At 38.7% G+C, this 5607-nt stretch overlaps 1 pseudogene; it reads right to left on the bottom strand.

The window, feature by feature from the left end:
- Positions 1-2611: 2611 nt before the first annotated feature.
- Positions 2612-5607, bottom strand: part of LOC138039726 (uncharacterized) — an 11071-nt pseudogene continuing 8075 nt past the window's right edge.

Below are 5607 nucleotides of genomic sequence, written 5' to 3'. Positions count from 1 at the left end.
TCATTTAATCTGGTTGGGCCAAATGAGACAGTTAATTAAGTCAATTTGATCTCACTGGGCCAAACTGAGAAAGCTGTGTCACTTAATCCGGTTGGGCCAAATGAGACAGTTGTGCGATTTACGTTGGTTGGGCCAAATGAGGCAGTTGTGTCATTTGATCTGGTTGGCCCAAATGAGACAGTTGTTTGATTTGAGCCAGCTGGGCCAAATGAGACATTTCTGTGATGTGAGCTGGTTAGGCTAAAATGAGACAATTGTGTCATTTGAGCCAGTTGAGCCAGTTGCATCATTTGATCAAGTTGGGCCAAATGAGACAGTTGTGATTTGATCCACTTGGGCTAAATGAGACATTGGTTCGATTTGCGCCAATTGGGCCAAATAAGACAGTTCTGTGATTTGAACCTTTAACCGGTTGGATGAGATGAGATGGTTTGAGGCGGTTGGGCCAAGAGACAGTTGTGTGATTTGAGCCAATTGGCTCAAATGTGACATTTCTGTGATGTGAGCTGGTTAGGCCTAGATGAGACAATGATAATAATTATTGTGTCATTTGAGCTGGTTAGGCCAAATGCAACATTCATATGATTGAGGCCAGTTGGGCATATTGAGACATTTCTTTTATTTTAGCTGGTTATTAGGGGAAATAAGAAAGTTCTGTGATTTGGGCCGCTTGGGCCAAATCAGACAGTTGTGTGATTTGAGTCGGTTGGGCCAAATGGGCAGTTGTGTCATTTGAACCAGTTGAGTTAAATGAGCCAGTTGGGCAAATGCGACAGATGTGTGATCTGAGCCGGTTCTGCCAAATGAGATGTCTCATTTAATCTGGCTGGGCCAAATGAGACATTCGTGTGATTCATGTGAATGGGTGTGGAGAGGTGGGGTGGGGGGGGGGATTCAGCCAGTTGAATCCTTCTAGCGAGTGGGATCATTTTAGCTGGTTGGGGCATTTTCGCCAGTTGGATCATCCTAGCTGGTTGGAGCCTTTTAGTCTCTTGGCCATTATTTTAGCTAGATTGCCCATTTTATCCAGTTGGATCATTGTAGCCAGTTGAATCATTTTAGCTTGCAATTGTTGGATTATCATAGCCAGTTAGACCAAATTAGCCTCTTGGACCATTTTAGGCAGTCGCACCATTTTATTGTTCCACCATTTTAGCCTGTTGGAGCCTTTTAGCCTAGTACTGGACCATGTTAGGCAATTGGGCCATTTTAGCCAATTGGATCATTATGGCCAGTTGGATTATTCTAGCCAATTAGATCATTCTAGCCAGTTGGATCAATTCAGCCGGCTGGACCATTCAAGCCAGTTTATTTTAGCCATGTTCACTCATTATTCAAGCTAGATGGACCAATTTAGCTAATTGGACTACAAATTATTTAGCTACTTGGATCATTAGTCATGGTTGAATCGTGGGTCATTACACTGTCTTTATTAAAGAGGACAACTGCAATCCCTTAAACAGTTTCTTTTTTTGATCAGTTCAACAAAAAACTTATTTTTTAAAACTTAAGTTGTTTGGAAATATACAAAACAAGGAAGACTAAAGCAAGGCATGGATTTTGCATTGTGTTCTAACAGTAAATTTATTATAATGATTCTTAATAATAACCCGCGCAACACACATCAATCAAGAGCTAAAAGTGAAATGTCACAATATACATGTAGTACTTAAAGCATAAAAGGTACTTTAGCAAAAAGTGTCAATTCTCGACCAATCGTTTGTGCATGACTGGTTTATGTTTATTGTAAAGTAAAACATTCAACTGATAGTCATTTTTGCCAGACATACATGTAGTCCAGTTCAAGTAACAGTGATGAATTTTCTGTTATTTAGAAGAATTTGGTAGGAGCTTTAATTTTAAGTTTGTTGGTAAAATCAAAAGCCCAAATATGTGTATAAGAAAGCTAATCATCAATGAAAATAAATTAAATGTCATCTTTGTGTTCCACAAATCTGAGCCTAACACTAAAAACAGATAACGCCTTAGTTTCTGTGGGGCATTTGAGAAAAAAAGAAAACCTTTCAAAATATTTCAAAATAGTCCAAATCAATCACTCATGTTAAGCTAGTAATGGTTGAAACATCACTAGTAATGTAAACCATTTATGCACCTGCACCTATACAAATACAAAAAAAAACTAAAATAAAATAGGAACGATTTATTGAACTCCACAAGCAGGAACCTATTTTAAGTAACCACCTGTGCCTTTACTAAATTTATCTTACATGTATATGTACATGTAAATACTAACTAAATCAACTGCAAATGGAAGAGGAGAACAGAAGCTATGGTTGACAAAATAGGTGGCTGCTGGTTCCCCTTAACTAACTTAAAGGGGCAGTGTCACGCTATTTGGCAACTAGAAGGTGTCTTTGCATCAACTGAATTCCAAACTAATGGTTTAGTTTTGTTATTAAAGACTATTTGAAAGTACTGAAACTGTTTCCTGTAGCCTGTCGTTACGGATGGCAAGGATGGAAATGAATTGAAACTTGAAAACATTGGCCAATTTTTTCAAGTTTTGATGCTATGTCTTCAAAAAATCCTCAAGAATTCTATTATGGCTAGCTCTCTCTGATAAAATTCATTTGATATCTTCATCGTAGCTTTATAGAAGCATTTTGTTTACGAGTAAAGCCTCAGTGTAATGATTTAGCACAGAATTGACCCAAAACAGCAAAATCCTTGTGACACTGCCTCTTAAAAGCAATATTCTCCTACAAATAGGAGAACAAATTAAATATCTCTGTCCAGAATAAAGCTTATCAATATATAAAAACTTGGAATGAATTCTCTGAACAGGCAAAAAAACCGCTGGTCCACCATGCTCAATGTTGTCTGGAAGCCAGACAGAGAGAGGATTTCCAAAGCCAGGGTCCTGTTCTGAGGACTTTTACCAGTTCGCAACTGCAAAAGTGTCAATATTCTGCTTTCCCTTGATTTCCACACTGTGAACCATAAAATAACGAACAATTCCAGGTCACATAATCCCAAGGTTAATGACTCCGTTGTCACCACACCATGATGCAATAATGGAAACATAGGGACAAAGTTTAGAGCCAGCTGTGGAACCATACCTTGCACCACCCACTGACAAAGACTTGTATTTCTTGTACATGGTAGCAAGAGCCAATGATGCCTCTGCAACTTTTGGATACATCGTGACATACACAGAACGCAGTGTATTCAGTTCATCTTGGTCAATACTTGCCAGTTTGTAAGAGCTTTCGAAACGAACAGATGGCAAGTCTGCCCATACAGATTCCTTTCGATGTAAGGGACCACATCAGGCCATCATAAGCTGCGACTTTACAAGTGTCTCTCCAAAAGTCCCTCTGGAGTCAATTTGTGATTTGCAGTTCAAGAGAAAAAAGTCTTTGTAATCTTCTGGGAGATTATACTGCATATTAGCCAGAATTGTAGACGTCATAAACGTACGCATGATTTGTACTTCTATGGTCTTATTGTTGGTGCGGTAAGAGCCCAAAATACCATTGTAAGGTTCAAAGCTAAAAAGCCAGAATCCATAAATACTACCATAGTTCTCTACACAGGTGCAAGTGAAGATGCATATTTGGTGTTATAGCTAATTCAACATTAATCTTTTCATACTCTTTGAGGAAATGCATTAGTTTACAATCTGAAACCATCAGGTCTGTTTTTGTAATGCAGGGCTTGCAAAGAAGACGGCAAGCTAAAAGAAAAGATTGCCAGTAATGCAGATGTTGATTTGGGAGTACATCCTTCAGAGCATACATTGAGAACAGAAGGACAAATTCTTCCATTGAGCAGCAGTGTACCCACCGTAATTTGATTTGATGTTTCCGGGAAGTCTTCCAATATCTGATAATGAGGAAATGTCCTCTATCCTTTCTTGAAGTTTATCCAAACCTGCTTTTGTGATTATTTCCTCCTCAATCAATTTAAAGACCCTCTTCGCTGTTCCAAGAAACAAGTTATGCATTGGGTCAGTCACGCACATCTCATTACTGGAATAATATGGGAGTTCAAACAAAACAGTGTATCTGACTCCTAGCTGGCTTGCGAGTTTCTCGGCTGCATTCCCAGACTTACAGTTCTTCACTCGGTATGCGTCTCTTCGGTGTTGCTGGGAAGATCTCTTTGGCCATACATCCCGTCATCAAAACCACCATAGTTCTTCTGCTCTCCAAAGCCACCTGGAAATTCCTTGTTGCAATGACAGCAGCTTCGCCTTGCACTATGCCCCAGATATTCACACAATTTCCGTGCTGCTGGAATATCTGAAGCAAAGCACAACACTGCTGCCTGAATTTCTCCTGCAGTGGACGGACTTTTATACGTATTTACCTTAACTCCTTTCCACAATGCATTTAGTTCATCAACAGCAGGCTCAAGAAAATGGTTTAGAGATTTTGGCTCCTGTATGAGGGCTGGAATGATGCCAACTAGGATAACATTTTCTTTCTTAAACCGGATACTTCTTGGAAGATTCATGAAAACCATGTAAATAACCCCGACAGAAAAGTCATTTCGACGGTCGAAAGGTTTAAACCAGTCCTCATTCATCATAAGACCAAACGATCGAGGAAGGTTAAAGAAAGGTTTGTTGCCTTTCCAATTGCCAAACTGTTTCCAGACTTTCCCGTCGTAGACATCAGCATACAAGTCATCATCTTTTTTTCTGTTTTCCACTTTTCACACTGCTCTTCTAGTCCAGGACGCTTCAGTAAAGTCTCCAGGGAATCAATGATACTCTTATAACAGTAAGTCTTCAGGGTATAAAATTTGATGTTTCCATTTCTCAAAACCTTCTGGGCCAGCTGTGCACCACAAGTTTTTGGTCGCCTTGCTCGAGGGAAGGGCACATTGTTACAGGTCTTCGCAAAATTCCGAAGTCCATCATTGACAACAACTTCATCCATATGGTACAGTTTTGTGCACTTTGGGCAAACCACATACTGTTGAAAATTGTCGCGATCAATTTTCAGAAACCGTCTTGCAGAGTAGAGACTTGTTGAAAGATTAGTTCCAAGAACTAAACACAAATCTGTGTGGTCTTTAATCAGTTGACCAATACAAAATAATAACTGCTGGACAAATTTCAACAGCTGTTCGATTGCATTGTTGCTTATGTAGTTCTTGTATTGCCAAACTAAAATAAAATATACCAGCCAGGTCAAAATTACTTGTACACACTGCTGATTTGTACGATGCACAGAAGGCTGGGGCAATTCCACTTCTTCTGACTGTAGGAAATCCTCTGCATCACTTGATTCAGAGTCCAAATAATCTGTACTCTGATCTTCAGAACAGCTAGTTTCAGACTCGGAACTCTCACTAGAGTCAACTGCATCTGGTCCCTGTGACTGCAAAAAAATAATAATAATAGAATAAAATAAAAAATATATATATATATATATATATATATATATATATGAAAAGCTCTAAGAAAAAAGTAAGCTATGTTTTGAAAAAATTCTATTTCATATCAAGTTCCCATAAAAATGATACTGGATACTGGTAAGTAAATAAATTAATTGTACCTGACAATAAGCACTGTAAGATTCAGATCCACTGTAGTCATCTAAGATGTGTAACAAAAAGAAAATAATAGTTATGTTC

The sequence above is a fragment of the Montipora capricornis genome, chromosome 3, assembly GCF_036669925.1.
Source record: "Montipora capricornis isolate CH-2021 chromosome 3, ASM3666992v2, whole genome shotgun sequence".
NCBI lineage: Eukaryota > Metazoa > Cnidaria > Anthozoa > Scleractinia > Acroporidae > Montipora > Montipora capricornis.
Note: the sequence above shows the minus strand (reverse complement) of the source record. Positions and strands in the feature narration are given on the sequence as shown.